We start from the raw sequence: 21,304 nt of genomic DNA, 5'->3' as shown, positions 1-21,304 counted from the left end.
TGCATGGTTGACTGCCAAGTGATAAGGTGGGGCATTCTCAGACCCTACCTAGACTGGACTCCACTGCAAGGGCAAGTCCAGCAGGAAGGGGTCTTTGCAGGTAGCTGAATCACTGCTATATCCCCAGCACCCCAGACACTCCCTGCTGCAGGGCGGGCACTCTGTAAATATTTACTGAATTGCATTAAATAGAATCCTTGGGGCAACCTGAGAGATGTGGGTCCACACTGTGGGTGGTGAGCTGCAAAGACCATCATGCAGTTGAAAAGTTCAAGAAACCAGGCATGAATATGAGCAGACATTCATCTCAGTGCGTATTCCCTACTTCTGCTGACAGCTCTCTCCTACCCTGCTAAATAAAGCTCTCTCCTCACCCAGACATCGTGGTTGCTTTTCCCCTAGTCCTGGGGGAGAAGGAGGGCCACCCACTTCCTTTTGCAGAGCAAGAATTACCAGGTAAATTTCCTTTATAATATTTCTCTAAGATTGAAGAGGAGTTGAGGATTTGGTTTTTCATATATCTATCATCGTAAATGTCTTAGATGTAGATGATAGTAGCCAATCGTTTGGACAGAGCCACATGTGAGTTTGGATGGCTAAGCCACTTCACTCACAAACTCACAGGACAATGGCGTTTGCGATGGCAGAGACACCAATATTTGAAAAAACAGTACATGATAACTTACACAAAGTGAAAATATGGTGTCTTTGAGTAGAGAAGAAGAAAGCTACACATGCACGTAAGGGGGAAAAATTCTATTTCCCAAAAGGAAAGGAATAAAAACAAAATGAGGTGAGCAAATTAACAGGCACATGAACCCTCTGACACCAAGTTGGTGGCCATTGGGTAAGGACAGCTACAGAAGCGCATATTTGGTGGAAATAAAAACAAAATTGAAATTAAAAATGAACAAAATGAAATTTACCATGAGTTTTTGGACACTGGGTTGTTGTTGGGGGCTGCTAATTAATTTTTCCCTTGTCTAAAGGGGCATCACTTACTGTTCATTAACAGATGATTCCTTTTGTCCCCCGAAACACTGACCATGCTATTTTGGCTATTCTGCTTTCATAGAGCTTTTGCACTAACAAAAAAAAAAATAAATAAAATAAAAGAAGAAGAAGAAGAAGAAGAAGAAGAAGAAGAAGAAGAAGAAGAAGAAGAAGAAGGCGGCGGCATTTTTCTTCCCTGATGGTGGGGAGGACTCCTACCATGTAATTATCCAGCCCATTAGACAGCAAGGTCAAATCAGACAGATACAGAGGGAAAGACCGCCCTTGGAAGGTGCATAGAGGTGGTCACACAGTTTTTAAAGTAACAGGCAGTGGGGTGCCTAGGTGGCTCACTTGGTTGAGTGTCCAACTTTGGCTCAGGTCATAATCTTGTGGTTCATGAGTTCAAGCCCTGCATTGGGCTCTGTGCTGACAGCTCAGAGCCTGGAGCCTACTTCTGATCCTGTGTCTCCCTCTCTCTCTGCCCCTCCCCTGCTCATGCTAGCTTGCTCATTCTCTCTCTCAAAAATAAAATAAACATTAAAAAAAATTTTTTAAGTAACAGGCAACTAGACAGGGAGACTTCAGGGAGAGGAAAGAAATTCCCAGTTGTTGATCAAAAATCTACACTTGAAGCAGTTTCACGTATTATAGTTCATGAACTCTCTACAAAAAAGTCTATGACCTTGGCATTATTACTGAGACCATTTGACAGATGAGGAAACTAAGTAATACAAAGTTCACTAATTTGAAGACATACAGCTATGATGGATCCAGAATGAGAATTCAAATCAGATGTGGCTGTCTTCAAAGCCCATGTGCTCATGGCACATTCTCTCAATTATATCACAATAAGGTCTGCATTTATTTTTTTTTAATCAAAGAATTATTGACCTACAATATTGTATTCATTTCAGGTATAAAACATAGAAATTTGATATTTATATATAGTACAAAATGATCTCCACAAAAAGTGTCTAGTTACCATGAGTCACCAAAGTTGTTGACATATTATCGACTATATTCCATATTCTGTACATTACATGTCCATGTCTTAAATTTATTTTATAACTGGAAGACTGTACCTCTTAACCCCTTTCACCTATTTCTCCCATCCCCCCTCCAAGCTCCTGGCAACCATGAGTTCTGATCTGGGCCCTCTACATTTTCTCAGTAAATATAGTAACAGTCGATCGCTTCTCAGCCTTTTGGCTAAGATCAAGTGTAGTAACAGTTGTACCTGTTTTCACCTTTTTATAATGATCCAATTACCCTCATTATATATAATCAAGAATGCCTAGAAAACCTGAAACTTGATCTCACCTGGAGGTGCCTTGCCCAGTTTGGGGAGAAGACACGCCCAGGAGTCATGAGAGACAGCACCTCTCAGTGATGGATCACCAGCAGATGGGCAGGAAAGGAAATGATTCATAGACGTGCCAAAAGACAGCTAGGCACAGGATCCTGACTGCTGTGAGCGTGGGCTGGAGCCCCGACCTGTGGGGTGAAACACTGGGAAGATAGCAGCTCCGTCCAAGGAAAGGCATGGGGCAGCTGTGACAGGCGGAGGGCCAGAGCCTCTGATGCGTGGGACATAGGGAAGGGGTGCAGGCCACGTTTTGGTTTCTGTGCCTCCAGGGACACACAGATCCTTAACCGCTTAGGACACACTCTGAGTTTCAGTAAGGACTAACGAGGGAGACCGCCTTCGTGCTCCAAGGTCAAGAAGACTGCTCTCAGGTTCTGCTTCTCTATTCCATTTGAGAAATAACCAGCTCCATAGTTTCTACACAGAGCAGTGCTTGTACCCCCAGAATCCCTGTTAAACAAGCTTTGACACTGAATGGTGAAGACCACTCCTGTTATTTCCAAAGGTAGTTGTGTCAAACAAACATGGCATTGGTTAGTCTTGCTTCTGGGGGTCCTGATGAGTACAATGCTAAAGCAAAACTCTCATTTATGAAAAAAGAGACGCTTCCTCAAATGCCCAGGCTATGCTCAAGGAATAACTCAGTTCTCATGAGAAGAGGGTGGGGTGCAGAAAGTCCAAAGCCCCCACTTCAAGAGAAGCCACAGTAACTGAAAATACTACTCTGATTTACATTCCTGTCAAGCAGGAGAGACAAAGAACCTCACATGAGGACAGGTGGAAGGTGCCAGGTAACATCTAGAAGCCTGGCTATTTTTACTAGATACTACTGGGTACAGTGATATACTTTCTAGGAAAACTCTTTGAACTCATTGGAAAAAAACTGAAAAATACCATGCTGACCAATTAATGCCTTGGCCAGCCCACTCATCTACTTGCACTTTTCCATGTCTATTCTTCTGCGGCTAAACTTTTAGACTGTCTCTTTACTTGAGTTTTCTTTTAAGCCACACACTTCTGAGATACAGATCTTTTCAGCTCATTTTTAAATAAACAAGTTCCTGAGCACTGCCCAGTGGCAAACATGACTATTAATTTCCTAAAGGAGGAGGTCAAAAGGCAAATAGTGTTCATTAGTTCTAGGGAAAATCATGAAAATAACCTTCTGGGATATGATGGAGTGACATCTGAGAAAAGCATATTTAATGAGAGCCCAACAACAGGGGTTTAGGCAAAGGAAGTCATGCCTGGCTATCCGGGTGGGGTGTTTGGAAGATGTTACTGTCATGAAAAGCACAATAAATCAAATGACTGCCGCGCATTCCCTGAGTTTTGCCAAGCAGATGGCAAAGCTGGAGAATCAAGCAGGAAAGCTGGAGAACGATACAAGGGACAGGGGAAAAGATCAGACGGCGTCTCCCACAGGACTAAGTCGTCATTCATCTGGGGCTTGTGCCAGGCGTCATCCAGCTGGCTTAAACAGTCAGTAGAATGAGCGGAGTCCAAAAGAACCATCAAGCACTATGGAGGATCTTTTACATTTCCAGAGACAACTGCCTGAGAGAGTGGTCACGTGACTGCCAAGGAACACCACTTCATGTCTTCAGCACTTGTGAGACTCTGTGATGTCAAGCCATGGAGGGCCACCAAGCTGGCCCTTAAGGCTCTAGTTGTGCCTAAGTGCTTAGCGGCAAAAGTTCGTGGCTGTCATGCTCATTCTGGACAGTTCTTAAAGACTTTGTCCAGCAGTAGTTTCCATCACTTAGGATTCTGCCCACCCACCCCCTTCTTCCCTCAGTGGAATGTGTTTTCCCTGAGCAAGAGGACAGGATTTTGATGTTGGTTAAATATAGCAGCGAGCTTTGCAAAAATGCTTTGTCAAAGGGAAGAGTTATTAAATAGGACATGTGGGTCGGAACCTAGGAAAATAGGTAAACTGAACCAAGGGATATCAATCACTGCTGTTCTACAAATGAGCTGAGAAGTCAGCCTCTTCTTATGAGTAGAGAAGAGGGGTGCCTGGGTGGCTCAGTTGGCTAAGTTTCTCATCTCTTGATTTTGGCTCAGGTCATGATTTCACAGGTGGTGAGATTGAGCCCCAAGTCAGGCTCTGAGCTGACAGTGCAGAATCTGCTTGGGATTCTCTCTCTCCCTCTCTCTCTAACCCTCCTTCACTTGCATGAGTGCTCTCTCTCTCTCTCAAAATAAACAAACTTAAAAAAAAAACAAAAACAGTACACAAGAGGAGCCGCAAATCTGGGAGGGGGTTGGGGCTCTGAGGCAGCCAGCCCTGACGTGGTAACCTGCCTTCAGGTCACCCAGCTGGAGGGTTTGGGCTGAGGCTCCAGCAGGCTCCCAGCAATGAGAGAAGAGGCCAAGCCCTACTTTAGGGCGTGTCTCAATCTGGAGTTTATGGGTTTCCCAGTCTCTTGGGAGAAGATGCACAGATTCTTTAAGAGGTTTGTGCCCCCAAAGTATTACGAACTACTACTTTTAGGAAGAGAAATACATAGCCAGGTAGCTACACAGAAGCACATTTCTGTGGCACCAAACATGGTGTCCAAGCACCTCAGTGTGCCCCAGCCACCATTCCCTGCCTCAGTCCTTCTCCCCACACCCCATGGACCTCTCCATGACCCGGCAGTTAAGCTAATGTCTGCCCAGGTTCGAGGCCCCCAAGCCCTTGCTCCAGCAGCTGTTCAATAACTCGGCTATCAGCTCTGCCTGTAGGTCTGACGAGTGGAACCAGCCTTCCCAACAAACCCTTTGTGCATATGCGTTAGTCCATCGGAAGATGGGTTCACCCATTCTGAAGTAGGGAGGAGGAAAGGGGGTCACTTCAAGACTGGTGCCAATGTGGGAGCAAGTAGTGAATGTCCTTCCTCATTCATGAGGCTGAGGGTGGGCCAGACTCCTAAATGATAAAATACCTCCTCTGTGAAGAAGAAAAATAGCCCAGGGCAAATGCAAGAGTATGAAGAAGGTACTGGAAGAGACTGTGGAGGGTGCCATCTTATCCCTGGCCTTGTCTGGAGTCTGAGAACTTCCCCCTGACAAGACCAAGTAGACTGGCAGGACAAGAACATGATTCACTTCCACACCAGAATCCGGGGAGTGGGTCCAGAGGGCCACCTAACGAGTTCCGTGGTGTGTGGGAAGGCCATACCCATTGGACTCAAACCAACTGGCTTCAAATCTTAAATGTGGCACTTACTCTATGAACTTGAAGAAGTTACTTATTCTTGCTGAGTTTTAGTTTCCTTGTATTTTGAGTGGGAAAAATGGTCAATTACAGGTAGTGACAGCCCCATTGTAGAGTTGGTTTGAGAACTGATGAGTTAATATTTGGAAGACCTTTAGTGAAGCCTCTGGCTATACATTCAGTACTCCCTAAATATTATTCCTTTCCTCCTCCTACAAGAGCTAGTCTTGCACTTGTGTGGATTTCTGGTACTTTTCCACCCTTCCCTGTTTTTCCTTGTTTCCAGTTGAGTCCAATGGCTTCCCTGCAGTTTAAAGTAAAAGCCCATGAGAGTTGTGTGTTTGTTTCAGAGGCCAGTGAGTTGGGAAGAAGTTTGGCTTCAAAGCTCAGAGAGGAACTCAAGAAGAAAAGTGATTGGAAGCCACTGGAAGACAGGGTGAGTGAGCCATCTGTGAAAGAAAGAAGCGTGGTAGGGAAATGGGTAGCAGCTCGAAACCAGCAACCGGCCCTGTGGATTTAGCTGGCAGTCAATGCTATTCCCCCCACAGCCACTAAACGGCATTGGGGCTAGAGGAGGCTATGTTCATGCCTTCTGATGCCCTGAATCATTTTAATTGAAACACTATGGAAAAAAGTCCTTTCACAGTATGGGAGGTAGCCATACTGGATGGCTCCAGTGATCCCTGCCTTCTGGTATTCAGACTCAGCTTGAGTGGAGGCTGGCCCTGGTGACTTCTAGAAAATGGCAAAAGTGATGGGTTTGCACTTCCAAGATTAGGTTAAAAAAAAGATTGTAACTTCCTTCTTGCTCACTTTCTCTTACACTCTGGCTGGGAGGCCATGCTGAATTGTCTATGGACAGGCTTTTGTGGCAAGGCTCGCGAAGGTGGCCTCTGACCAATGGGCATGTGCGTGAGCTAAGACACAGATCCTCCTCCAGTTAAGCCTTGAGATGACTGCAGCCCCACGGGACACCCTGAGCCAGAGGACACAGCTAAACTGCACTGGATTACGGACCCAGACACTACAAGATAATAAATGTTTGTTGCTCTAAACTACTAAATTCTGGGGGGTGATTGTTTAAATAGCAACGGCTCACTACCACATGGCTGCATCAGGCACACAATACATTCGGAAATTACATCTGCCAAATAAAAGGGAGTATTCTTCTTCCTATAGTGAATAGAACAGAATCACTTAATGGAATAAATCCTGAACATCCTTTCCACTTGTGATTTTGTCTGACTAGCCGAGTGGTATACGGGGATCACTCTGGAGGCAGGGAAAACTTACAAATTAATTAGCTGGATTCTATCACTAACTAAAGCTTGAGTTAGCGCTTCGTGATCTAACTGGCTGTGTTCAAGGGAATGTGAAAATCTTACAAAAGCACTGGCCCCCCAAATCGGACTTCTCAACATGTAAAAAGAAGATGTAAGGAATAATTATGGAAAGGGAAGACATATGTTTATGTACGACCATATGCCACAGAAGAGACCTTAAAAATTCAGCCAAGGAGCTGGAAAACTGGTACCTAGTAAGAGGTTCCAAATAAACAGAAGTGAAGTTTGTGAAATAAGACAAATAAACCATCGGTATTTCCTAAAGGTCCTCTTACATCAGGGTATTTACCCCCTGCATCTCTTTAATCGTGTGCTATGTGCTACCAAACATCTCGTTTCCCTCCTTTTTCTTTCCTAAGGAAATATTTCCATGTTTTATATAAAATGGTAAGAGAGAAACATTTACCAGTGAGTCTTTGTTTTTTAATGAGTTAAAGAACATTCTCTCTAGAATCAGGCTATGCCAACTTGTATGCCGCTGTGGTTGGATATTTCTGTGAGAGGCATAAAAATAAAAGTCCAAAGTCTTTTTGGTGGGGTCTGCACAGCTGCTGACCAGACACGTGTGATCTCCCTCCTGTTAGAACCCTCACAATGACACCATAAGAAGAAAGAATGGCAATGGCAATGAAGACTGAAGAGGAAACCACAGGCCAAAGTCCAAGGGCTTCCATTAATATACTGTGGATACAGATGAACTGAGAAAGGCATTTTTAGATCACACATCGTTGATCACATAAACCATAAAACAAAACAAAGCAGATGCCTGCTCCCCGCCCGCCCCCCCCCCCCCCAGGGGCAGGGAAGGACCTTAACACAGAAGAAATTAAAATGGCATCAACCTCACTAGCAATCAAAGAAAGGCAACTTGAAAATGCCATTTGTAGAGTCACATTGACAAATGCCCCCAAGGTGAGAGAGAGAGAGAGAGAGAGAGAGAGAGAGAGAGAGAGAGACTGGGAGAAAGAGAGGGGGAACTGTCCTCCAGCCTGCTCTTGGGAGGACAGAGCCTCACCCCGGGGCAGGGGGCGGGGCAATCTGGACACCAGTGCCCAGAGCCTGATGGAGGAAGCCCTCTTCTTTTTTTTAACCTGTTCTGCACGGAGAAGAGGAAGCAGGTGGGTGGAGGAAAGGAAAGGAAATGGAAAGGAAGAAAAGAAAAACACAATTTACAGTGAGCAGACTTCTAAAAATCATTTTAAAAATTACTTTGTAAATAATAAAAAAGCTCATTAAATGGTTTTGGTAACTTTTTTTTAAGACCAGAAAAGAAATAATTTCCTTAGAATCCATACCATCAGGAAGTAGACTCCTGGATTTCCTAGGCCAGTTATTTCCCTAAGATCAGAGAAAATGGGGGGTGGGGCGGGGGCCACCCATAAACCATAAACCAGACCACACTCCCCCTCACACACTTAATGAAAGATCTGGTGTGAAAACCAGTGACAGGTTGTCAAATCCATTCCTGTTTGTGAACACACATTTACCAGTTTCTCGATAATGTTTGAAGTCAACGTGAGATTAGGGATCAAGTCTAAACTCTATCTGATGGTGGAATCTCTCATTTTTAGTTGTGAAAGCCATTTTTATCCGTTTGGCTTTTGACATAATATTTGCATTTATAAAGGCCGGAAGGAATGTACTGAATGGTTAGGCCCTGGCATCTGAAACAAAGGCTGTATTGACTTTTCACAACAATCCTGTGGTAGGTATTGCACTAGATGCGGAAATAGAACCAATAAGCAACTTGTCAAAGGTCATCTAAGTAGTGAGTGGAAAGGACAAACCTAGGACTACTTCATGCCAAGGTTGAGTATCTCTGTGCAGCCAGCTTTGTGGCTTTTCAAATGCAATTTGTTACATACTCTAGCAATTTACAGCTTAATTAGGTTAATTAAGACAACCATCTCAAAGGCTGCCCCTTTATTCTGGGGCTCCCGTTTCTGAAGCAAGCATTCCTCACTATGGATTGGGAAGCCCAGCGTGGTCAACCTTCAACGGAAGAGTCAAAGCTGCTCCAGCACTCCGGGTAGGGGAGAGCTGTGGCTGAAGATTTCAGGGTCTTCACCTTCCCTCCCCTGCTGCTCCTGAATTCCGTCTTTCCAGGAAACAGAATAGCCTCTCCTTACTTCTAAGAAGTCTCTTGCTCTAAAGCTAAGGTACAGAGTGGGAAACACAGGAGTTCCTTACTCAAGGCTGATCTCCAGAATTTTCTGAGCTATACTACCTGACGGGCACTGAGCTAGACTACCGCAACTTCAGAGTTGGCTAAAATGCCTGACGCCAAACTATAAAACAAAACAAACAAGATCTGACTCACTATCTGAGCTCTTGACTCTATGTACCTGGGTCCCCACTTCATCTGTAAATGAAGTTGGACTGGCCGCCCTCCCCAGATGAGCCTTCCAGTTCGACATTCCATGGTTTGAATATATATCTGCAATGTACATTTTCTTTTTTTAAAATGTTTATTTATTGTTGAGAGAGAGAGAGAGAGAGAGAGAGAGAGAGGAGAGTCAGAGAGAGGGAGGCAGGCTCCAGGCTCTGAGCCATCAGCACAGAGCCTGATGTTGGACTCGAACGCACAACCCACGAGATCATGACCTGAGCCAAAGTCTGATGCTTACCGACTGAGCCACCCAGGTGCCCCATTTTGTTTTACTCTCTTCCACTGATTCACAGACATATTGGCAAACAGAGTGCAAGTACATTTTATGTAGACTTGAATTTATGTGAAATTTGAAATAGTAAGGTTATAGAAGTATTAATAAAGCTTGATTTTATGTGCAAACATCGAAATTAAAAAAAATTATCAAGAACCAGATCATTTCATAGGGCACATGGGTGGCTCAGTCAGTTAAGCGTCAGACTTTGGCTTAGGTCATGATGTCACAGTTTGTGAGTTCAAGCCCAGCTTCGGGCACTGTGCGGACAGCTCAGTGCCTGAAGCCTGCTTCGGATCCTGTGTCTCCCTCTCTCTCTGCCCCTCCCCTTCCCGTGCTCTGCCTCGGTCTCTCTCTCAAAAATAAATAAACATTAAAAAAAAATTAAAGAATCAGATCATTTCAGAGTTGGCAGGAAATGAATGGTCAACAGTGTTACACTATTGTCCCAATTCTCTTAAGTACTAATATTCAGAGCTACTTTCCCAGGTAAATGGAAACACCAGCTTTCCTTTGTACCAGCTTCCTAATGGCCAACACTTTCATGTCTCAGAACACATGGAAGTGATTTTAGTGACTACTGTGTTGCCATTTAAATATCTACTGCTATTACAAATTAAAATCCTTTAAAAACATCCTATAGAAATGTCATTTACACAATCATTAAGGGGTTGATGTTGGAAAAGATTAGAAATTTTATAACTTTGGAAAGCAACTTAGAGATTGTAAAACACTATTATTATGTGTATATTATTATGTTTTTCAAACATTTTGCTCAGAATAAGCAAAAAATATCCTTTAAGAGTTGTAGATTTATGTCTTTGAAGATTGTATCCCCCCTTCTATACACTTATTTCCATGGAAAAACTAGTCTCAAATTACGTGAGTTTAAATCATATGAGATCTTCTGGAACTCGTGTCTTGCATAAGCTAAGACTACCAGGTAATCTCTAACTAGATATGTTCCAGAAGAACTTCTATGCCATGACAGCTGGGGAAGAAAGACCTAGAGGCACGGACAGCCAAAGTGCACACGGCAGGAATCCAGGGGGAACGACAGCTGAGCCTTCCTGTGGCTTCCTCCATCCAGTCAGGATGGGGAAGGGACTATTCCAAGGGCCGCTGCTCCAGGCCAGGACACAACTGGAATGGAAAGGGAAACCCATCTGGCCAGAGTTCTGCACAGATCACACACCTCAATTAGACTCAATTCTTTAGGTCTGGAAGTGACCTTGGAAGTCATGTCTTGTCCTGCAAATGCCCTGCCCTTCCCCTCAACTTGGCCCAAGTGTCACTCACCACAAGAAGTGCTTTCTGAACGGCACTCCCATTTCTTCAGTGCCTGCCTCTTTGCCACCAAAGCAACCCCGGGCAAGCGTTCCCTTTCCACTGAGCTCTAATTGCTGGTTTTGTCATTCCTCTTTCTCAACAGGACATTGTGTTCCTTGAGAACACAACTGGGCAGTGACCAGTTGGTCAGCTTTTTATTCCCAGGACCTAGCAAAGCGACAGACTCCAGTGGGCACTCTGGAGCTTGTCTGATGACGCAAACCAGCTGAATCCTTTCCTTTTGCAGGGGAAGGGCCAAGGGGGAAGGACTTGCCCAGGGCCACTCAGGTCCTGAGGGTCAGAGCTGAGACTGGGACTCAAGTCTCCTGGCTCCAAGGCCTTTACCCGCTGGTCACCTGGGACATGGATGGTTCTGAACTTTCAGCGGGAAGTTTACATTGCTTCCAGAATCTGTGTAAAGGCAGTTATGGTTCTAGACCAACCCAAAGCCTATGCCTTTTAGAAAATTATCTCACTGAGGACCTCTCTTCCCCATGAGCTCACCTCTCTGGACGACTTGTAGATACAAGCTGCTCAGCACACACTTACTGAGCATCTCAAGACAAGGACTCAGATAAGCAAAGTACCTTGTATTTTCCATGCAATGGCCTACTTAGCTTAGGGTTTATTAAAATTGGATACCATTCCCTACAATTGCTTCGAAGCATCCATGCATGCATACACACCTACCTAAATAAGTAAATATCAAAACTTTGCCTCTTGGCTTCTAACTTGAAGACATGATCATACTTTTCATACCAGGATCGGGAAAATGAAAATATATAAAATGGGACTGAAACTCAGTTGCTGCTTTGCTGAGTGTGGCTCCCCATACTTGAGGCAGGAAACCAAAAAACAGCTCCACGTTGGCCTAGGATTCTGGGATGGCTAATGCTCCCATTGTTACCAGGACACATTCATCGTGCGTCAGCCCGCAGAACGCCGTGCTCAGCCCAGGAGGCAATGCTGGGTGCTGGAGCCTCAACAGAACAACAGGGCGGCTTCTGCGTGGGCCCACCTGCTCGCATTAGCTGCGGTATGGCTTGTAGTATTCCTCGCGTTCTACGTCCCCCACGTGGAGGGGAGGGCCCAGGCCACTGGGTGGAAAGACAGTGCTGATCACAGAGCACAGGCCTGGAATTCTCTCTGGAAACAACCAGCAAGACCAGAACAGGGTGGTGGGGGGGGGGGGGGGCCACAAAGGCAAGGCCTCTCTGGCTTACGTCCAAGGTTCCAGGAGGTAAATGTTGAGGTAGATTCTAAAAATTAATGCCGAACCATATGAGAGGTCTGAGAACAGGCAAAAGTTTTGGGATTGACCCTGGGGTTGGAAGGGACAGCAGGAGACGCAGGGGACAGGTTTGCAGAGCTGTGGCAGCTGGTGGGCCAGGGCCAGCCAACATCACACACGTAAGCAGGCTCTCAGCAACCGAGGTGGTTCTAATTCCTTTTACGTCCTCTGTGAGTTGTAACTCATTCCTCGTGAGAGCTTTCCCAGCCTTTATCCACAGGCACCGAGCCCAGCCAACAACTCGTTTCAGGGTGTCTGTCAAACACCCCCCCTCAACTCCCTGCTGCCCTGAGAAGCTAAGTGACTGCCATTAGGAACCACTTGCTTGAGTCTTGAGTCCCAAATGTAGCCAGTGGCGAACATCAACGTGGCTTGAGGAAAATCTAGTGGGTGCCAATCGACTGAATTAACACTGAAGTACGACTAGACTCAGGGCTGCCAGAGATTAAAAAAAAAAAAAAAAAAAAGGAAAGAAAAGAAAAGAAAAGTAATGGCAGGTGGGTGGTCTTTGTCCCAGCAGGCCTTCCACACAGGGAAGGAAGCCTCAACTCCAGGAAAATAAACAGAGCTGCAGGCAGCCTGCAGCGAGCAAAGAAACCAACAGTGCTACTGCCCCTTTGGTCCTCCTGCCAGACTGTGTCCACAGCCATGAGTGCTTGTGAATGCGCACAAACACATGTGCATGCACACACACACACGCACACACAACGTCACACACGCACCTATACACACGTGCACTCATGCGTGTTCACACACACGCACAGAAGTGCATACAAAACAGACACGTGCTTGCACACATACATGTGCACACACGCACACACCTTTTTAAGTTGTCCACAGGCAATCTTATGATGACTTTCCCAACTGACCCTTTCTTAGTTACCAGCTCAAGCTGTGGCCAACGTTGGGGCTTTGATAAAGAACACAGGCATTGTCTAAAGCAACACTTTAAAAAGTGTTTAAGTGACGACGTTATGTTCTTGAAAAATAAAAAAGGAAAAGCGAATTCTGGCCCTGCTTCTGAAATGTACTAAGTGCCAAGCCACAAGCGGCCACATGGACAAAGGACTCAGTATGAGGTAGGACAGATGCCTTCCATTCGGCCCTTCTTCAGGTCTGAACCCGGATGTCTCAGCTCAGGATCAGAAACCACAAGTTTGGGTGTATCTAAGAGAAGTTTTCAGATGCACCATGTGGCTGGCTGCTCAGGAGATACTTGAGGGTGGATGGTTCTTTGGGGCACACCCCTTCCCTAACACACTGCATAGAAAGCAGCCAATCCCACTGGGAAAGCCAGCTCCCCACTTTTGGGGACAGTTCCCGGCTCACAATTCCTGAGGAAGGGTTCGGTGAATTAATGCTCAAGGCAACAAAGGTCTCTACAGGCTTGAAGTTCACTTCAGTGCTACTGTCAGATGCCCAGGATGCCTGCATCCTGGACGCCAACAATCCCGTGGTCCTGCCCTTGGAGCTCTCAGTACTCATTCTCACTACATTGCTAGAACTTTCTGAAAGGAAAAACAAAGAAACCGTGCCTCTGCCCTCTCCCCCCATGCTGCCATGTTGTGGAGTGTGTGTACTGTAGATGGGCTGGGTACAGTGGGCACAGGTTTCTTCTGGAAAGTGACAGATACAGCTGGAGTGATTACACATTTATTAACTTAATGCATCTCCTGGGTTCTCATGACAAATGCACCCCCACAAAGGACGACGGAGGGTCCCCAGTTTCTAGCCCTTCAGTTCTCTTGTTCGATTGCATCTCAGACTTGACCTTCTTTCTCCTTAATTTGTCCCTCCTTGCACAATTTCATGTTGTACTGCGACCCAGGTTCCAGCCCCTCATCACAACATTCATTCAACTAATAAATACGGATTACTTAGGATATGGGTTTACAGTCTGGCTGGAAAAGATTGGCCAGCTCCACCAATGGCATCATGGTATGGCAGGAAGGGCACACAGGGTCCTATAACCCGTCCGGGGAGTGACAACAGCATACTCCCAGAACTCTGAGAGAAAACTATCTTAAGAGAGCAAACCTGGGGAGATTAGCCAATTCACCCTAACGACGTATACAAGATGTTCATGGCAACGCTATTGATAATAGCACCAAACTAAAGACACTCGAATGTCCTTCATGAGTAGAATGTATTAATAAATGATATGTTGTTATAATGGGATATTATACAGCAATGATATCAACATACTATTTGCTGCACACAACATAGACATCGCTTATAAACATCATGTTGAGTAAAAGTGCATTGAGTTTCATTTATAGAAAACTCAAAAACAGGCAAAGTTAAAACCATGATGTTAGAAGACAGCAGTTCCTCTAGACGGGGTAGTGGCTTAAAAGGGCTTGTGGGGTGTAGGCTGTGCTCTATTTCTTGCTCTAAGTGAGGACTCCGTGACTCCAATAACTTTGTGAAAATGTATCAACTTTGGGAAAATTTATACGCTTTTCTGTATGTATAGTATATATCCATAAAACATTTTCATATATATATATATATATACATACATATATATACACATATATATATACACATATATATATATACACACATATATATATGTATATATATATACATATGTATGTATAGGTGTGTGTGTGTGCGTGTGTGTGTATGCAGTTGGTGCTAGTAAGCAGCTCTGGAAGTAACACAAGAGATGTTTGAAAACGTACAACTAAAGAAACTTTGGATGCTCCCAGTTCCTTGTGCATGATCTGGCATAAGGTCAGAGAAGAAGGCCTGAATATAATCATAATCATATAAGCCACAATGCAATCAGTTACCCTGTGCTCTCCTCAAAAGAGAATGAAAAAGATTTGGTGAGACAGAAGTTTGTAGTGTGTATCTTGACCATCCCTCAGAGAGGTGCTCAGTCAGGAAGGCAGGAATATACTCAATTGTGGGTGATGCATCAGGCCTCGCCATTCTCAAATGACATGCTATTTGAGGCCATTTCTCCCTTCATTCTCTTGTTCCCCACTCATAACAACCTTCCAACCACAAATCCAATTTCTCTAGACCAGGACACGCTAGAGAGGCAAAAAGAATATTCTGATCACTATAAAATGGCTGCATTAAATCAATTACATCCTTTTGATACTACATATATCTGTAAGGCCCCTGCTACAGACACTTCTGCAAACGCCAGGACAACATTGAGTCCCAGCACCTGCCAAGTCAAGAACCAGAACTTGAACTGTGGAATTATTCCCGAAGTGCAGCTCCCCAGAACCACAGCCCCAGACTCTCTCATGTTCTTGGAATGGGCTACTCAGGTGTGTTTTCAGTGCCTGTATCATAGGTGGCCATTTCCCACCCACATGCAGGAAGAGAGGCTGGTTGGCCTCCGTGATGTCAAGACCAGCAAGACTTTCCAGTGGTCAAGAGGCTTCGGGGCTCAGAGTCGGGGGTCTCTCCCTTCTCTCAGGGGTTCCTTCGAGTTGGTGTGACAGTTGTCATAACTCGCTCCTCTCTGTCCCACTGCCCACTAATAAACACCGAAAATAAAGTACAGTTGTGCCCCCTTATCTGCGAGGAGACCACCTTCCAAGACCCCCCAGGGGATGCCTGAAACTGTGGACAGTCCTGAACCCTGCATATACTATGTTCTCTCCTATACACACCTATGATAAAGTTTAATTTAGAAATCAGGCACTGTAAGAGGCTAACAGTAATAAAATAGAACAATTATAACAATATACGGTGATAGAGGTTATGTGAATGTGGTCAAAACATCCTATTGTCCCGCTTGCTCCTATGAAGAGGATGGGAAATGACAACATGCCCGCATGATAAGGTGACTGAGGAAGGCATTGTGATGCAGTGTTAGGCTATGTTGACCTGCTGATGAGAGGTCAGAAGGAGGATCATCCCCTTCTGGACCCTGGTTGACCACGAGTTAACTGAAACCACAGATAAGGGAGGGACCACTGTATACACTGGGGATCCTGGGGACCCTTTCCAATCTGACTTCTTGGTGAGATCTGAATACTAAACAACAATCTCATTGGAGGATATATTTTGCTATCCTCATTGGAGGATATTTTGTCCCCTACAGAACTGTCTTCCATCCCTGCTCCTTCATCGGAAGCCCTGAGTCTGGAGGCCACAGGGGAACATCCGGGATGTGCTCTGGGCACAGCCAACTGAGCACAAGTTAGAATGACAACAGGTGTGGAAAGAGGAAAACTCCTGTCATACCAGCCTTCTGGATGTGGAAATGGAACTCCCTCCAGGACACGGCAGGAGGGGTGCCTCCTGATCTCACGTTGCACCCCGAGAACACGGGTGGGGGGGACAGCAGCAGGCAGTGCTTGGCCGTGAGCTTGCTGGTTTGTTCGTTCCAAAAGGAATTGGTGAGCCCAAAATTTATACCCATTTGCCTTCAACATGTCTTTTTCTTTTAATCTCTGAAGCTACGTTTTCATACTTGTTAATGAAAACCTTACTCGTTTTGTTTCTATAACAGAACCAATTCCAGGGAAGTCAACTCATTCAGGCTGACCTGTGGGAGTGACTGGCCACTGTCTGAGGCAAAGGGTGAGAACTGGGGTGCCAGGAAGAGCATGGTGGTCCAAAGACCAAAGACAGAAGTGAGACTCTGGGCATGTCACACTTCCTTCCTTGTTCAACCACAAAATGAGGGGCTGGAAATCAACATTGCTAAGTTCCCTTCAAGATCCACGATGGCTGGGTAAGGAGCCTCACCTTCAGATCAGAAAAGGCCTGGATTCTGATTGTTAATTCTATTACTAGTTGTATGACTCAGGTAAGTTACCCCACCTCTCCGAACCTCTGTTTTTAATTTGTAAAACAGAAGTAATAATCATCACATAATAACAACAATCATAAATAATGATAATATGGTATATAATATACAAATACAACAACAACAACAATAATAACAGTAATGTAAATGAAGTAAATGTATATGCGGCATTCAGTCAGGTGCCCCTTACAGTGTAAATAATAATCAGCAAAAGGTAAGAAGAGGCACGAGTCTGTGAGCAGTTAGGTAAGGGTCGGAAATGTTCAGAAACAACTGAATTACCATCAGATCTGACCCTGACTCTTGAAATGACCAGCGCTGGCTTTACTCGCAGATATGGGAGGCTACCCCCACATTCACAGCTGGGAAACATCTTGACTATAGGCACATCAATGACAACTCCCGAGGTTTTAGTACACATTTACGGAAGCTAATGACAGTAAGAGAGGAGAATGGTGCTGAATAGTCAATTTTGTTTACATCTTACGGAGAACAGTGAGCTATTAAGAGCAATCTGTGCTTAGGAGCAAGATGTAACCAAGCAGCTGGGGCCATTTCTCCTGGCGTCCTCACCTAAAGAACGTCCTTAAGAATAACTGCACCAACTCTACTTATCTAGAAGTGGATGCTTTACTTAACGAAGTATTGCAGAAACAATTTTAGGACACTGATAGGACAGGTACACACATGTCTTGTTCTGGGTTCTGCAGTACAGGATCGTGTTTCTTTTCTGGGTTCTTTTGAACTTCCTGTCATCGATAATGAAGTAATTAATTGCCGACAAAAGCAGCAACTCAGGCTTTTCCTGAGATTATAGGAAAAATATTTGCCTGGGCTACGCAAAGTATCTAATTCCTCACTAAGGGTGAGAAAAACACTTCAATAATGTTTAGTGTAGCCAAATCCTAAATTCTGATGAGTGCAGAAATTAAAAAAATACAAATACTGAAAAACAGATATGTTTCGATCTGTTCCAAAAAGCACACCCACTTCATAAATAAGCAATTTATTTTGTATGGCTCTCTTTCCCACAAGAAGTCTATGGTGCGTACACGCTTGGGCGTGTCAGGAAGAGCAGGTTGTGGTCTACATAGTACAGACATATTGCACCATCCTTGAAAAACGGACCACAAAAATCCTCAGGGAGGAAATGACCCGATCAGGAGCAGAGATCCTGACGTTCAAGAGGCATATGCAGCTGTGAGCTAAGATGAGGGCTCCGGGTGGGCAAGGTGGGCCGGCAGGCAGCCCACCTGAGACAGCTGGCGGCCAGGGGCATGGACCCTGCATCAGGATGAGCGCATTAAAACCCTGCTCCACGCTTACTTGCCATGTGGCTTCAAATTACTTAACCTCCCTCTGTTTGAGTCTCCTCAACTCTGAGGTGAGGGTAATAACTGGACCTACTGCAGGAGGGAGCTGTGTATTGGTGCACGTGGATTATTTAACACACATGATGTGCTTGAGATAGTGCCTGTCACTCTTACTCGAGGTAGGTGATTATTACCTTTTGAAATGCTCCAGCTCATCACTTCCCAACCTAGAGCTTGTTGTCTATACATCTGTTTCTAATAAATCAAGACTAAAAGGCACAACCCACACCTTCACTACCAGCTATCGTGATCCAGTCAATGGCACAAGCATTGGTAAATATCGCTTGCTTATGCCACTGTCCTAGGTGCTACACTAAACACACACACACACACACACACACACACACACACACACACACGAGTCCTCTAGAAATTCACAGCACGTAAAGAAATTATAACACCCGGCTCAGGTCATGATCTCGCGGTTCGTGGGTTCGAGCCCCGCACTGGGTCTGTGCTGACAGTCAGAACCTGGAGCCTGCTTCAGATTCTGTGTCTTCTCTCTCTCTGCCCCTCCCACACTCACGCTCTCTGTCTCTCTCTCTCTCTCTAAAATAAATAAACATTTTAAAAAATTAAAAAAAAAGAAATAACACTCAGAACATGCATGAAGCCAACACGGAAATGAAATATGCTGAGCACTGACAATGTCCACAAGTGGACATATTTTACATAAAAATTCTTTCCTTAGGTATCTCACCTCCTCTACCACACTCTGCATAGACACTCCACCCTGTGCACAGCGGTTAGCTGTATTTCACAGATGATGACACCAAGAAGCAAATATACTAAGACAAGTATCTGGCGCAGGGTGATTCTTCTTGCTTCACACCTTGAAATCCTTTCTGACTCCAGCGATGCCTGGAACCACCATCCGGGTGGAAACATGAGTTAAGTAATCCGGGCCTTTTGCCCCCACAGTGTGGCTCTGGAACTCACACAAAAAATATCTGAACTTTAGAAACATTTAGGGGCACCTGGGTGGCTCGTCGGTTAAACATCCAGGTCTTGATTTCAGGTCGGGTCATGATCTCATGGTTCGGGAGTTTGAGTCCCGCGTCAGGCAGCACGGAGTCTGCTTGGGATTCTCTCTCGCGCTACCCCTCCCCCACTCGTGTTCTTGTTCTCACTCTCTCAAAATAAAGAAATAAACTTAAAAAAGAAAAAGCAGATTTAGACAACTGTGCATTAGGAGGTAGGAGACCTTGGTGCTGGGGTGGGGACGGGTTGGTGAAGGTGGAACCAGGGATAATGGCTTCCCGTGATTCTATTTCTGAACCACAAAGGTAAATTTTGATGGAAAAAAAGTTGTATTATTTGTATCACTTTTTTTTTAAATACTAAAAAGAGAGACAGTTTTAAAGGAAATGGCAAAACATGGGCAGCAAGCAGCAGCCTAGGTTCACCTGACAGCCGAAGTCAGTAAAGTGCCAGGGTCTGGTGGTCAAGTCTGGCCCCCAGATGGGTGGGGCTTCCTGCTGAAGCACAGAGTCATACCGTGGATGAGACACATGCCCGCGAGCCTGTTGCAGCCTGCGCAGGCCCAGCATCCCCGGAAGCCCTTCTGCCTCACTCATCCGGGCTTCCTGCGAGGCCCATGTGAACATCTGCATTTGCTTCTCCTCTTGGAGACTGCAAAGAGGGCCAGTGGCAGAACCCTGGGAACAGCAAACTTTGGAAGGCAGGTGCAGAATGAAAAATCAGAAACGGAACTACAAAAGAATAGTCAGAAAGTAGGCAGAGACTCCATGAGAGCAGAAAGCCAAAGGGAGAAAGTTCCGGAAGAGGGCAGTGTCCATACTATCCAGTGCTGAGGAATTAGATCATATGTGGCCGAGTGGTATCCTAGGTGGGTGAAGAGAGCTCAAGAGAAAACTAATGCAACAGATAACGTGCCTGTGTGTGTATTCATGTCTGTACCTGAGGGGTTTTGGACACTGAGGAAAGGGGACCTTTTAAGAGTAGGAAGACCAGGACGAACCAGACCCTTACTGTCCCAAGTGCCAATTATCAATGGTCTCATTCACTCTGCGTCTAAGGATCCAGATGTTTAGGAAGCTTTGGGCAAGCACAGTGGTATCTACTACCCAACATCCAGAGAGATGGTTCTCCTTTAGCTGTAGACAAGATCTCACACCAACATTTCACCCAGACCCATATAAAACTTATCTATGGATAAGTTTCGAATAAGGGAGCCTCTGAAGGCTCTCTAAAGTTGACAGGTGTTTTCACACACCACCTAAGTTCTATATCCAGTATGCTCTGGAAACACTCCAGAAAGTTCTAGCTTGTCATTGCTAAGTTTACTATCAATTGCATGGTTTGGGGAGAGGTGCCTGGAACATAATTAATACAACTGAGAAAAGATGTAGAGAATTACAGAGGTCTGCATTATGTGAAGCACAAAGGACAGTGTGAGAAAGACAGCAGGCGCGTTAGCCTCTGCTGACTCCAAGAGAGGTGGGGAGGACATGCGGTTCTTTACAAAGACACGCCCAGAGCCACAGAACACTGGATCTGAAAGAGGCATCAGAAATCATTTAGTTCAACCCTTTTCCTTTTACTAAAGGGGAAACAGAGAGAGGTTGACAAAGTCACAATTGTTCAATGTAGTCACTGGGGGGTTAGAGGGTGACTTGAATACTTGGCTCAGTCTGTCTTTACATTTTGAGTGAGACACGGGAAGTTTCTAGTGGGAGGATTAAAAGGTTGTGCTGAATCAAGCGAATGACACCAGAAGTCCCGCCTCCACCAGAAGTGGAACGTGTTATTTAACCATTAAGAGATTCTATTACAGGCTCGGTTAGCAAAAGCCCCTAACCACAGGAGCTACAAGTGTCCTCCCACCAAGCATCAAGGCCCAGGGGGGAATTAACCCAGAAGCAGAAACCACCAAACAGGTGTACTGTCTACCCTAAAGCTCATCTGTCTTATTTCTGAGTGAAACAAGTCCTCAGC

General features: G+C 45.2%; 1 protein-coding gene and 1 pseudogene across 3 annotated transcripts in view; one reads left to right on the top strand and one right to left on the bottom strand.

The window, feature by feature from the left end:
- ZDHHC14 (zDHHC palmitoyltransferase 14) overlaps positions 1-21,304 on the bottom strand; it is a 291,747-nt gene that overhangs the window by 134,773 nt on the left and 135,670 nt on the right. The gene's annotated exons all lie outside the window — the stretch shown is intronic.
- LOC132668160 (U2 spliceosomal RNA) lies at positions 2,186-2,270 on the top strand (annotated as a pseudogene).

The sequence above is a fragment of the Panthera onca genome, chromosome B2, assembly GCF_046562875.1.
Source record: "Panthera onca isolate mPanOnc1 chromosome B2, mPanOnc1 haplotype 2, whole genome shotgun sequence".
Classification (NCBI taxonomy): Eukaryota; Metazoa; Chordata; class Mammalia; order Carnivora; family Felidae; genus Panthera; species Panthera onca.
Note: the sequence above shows the minus strand (reverse complement) of the source record. Positions and strands in the feature narration are given on the sequence as shown.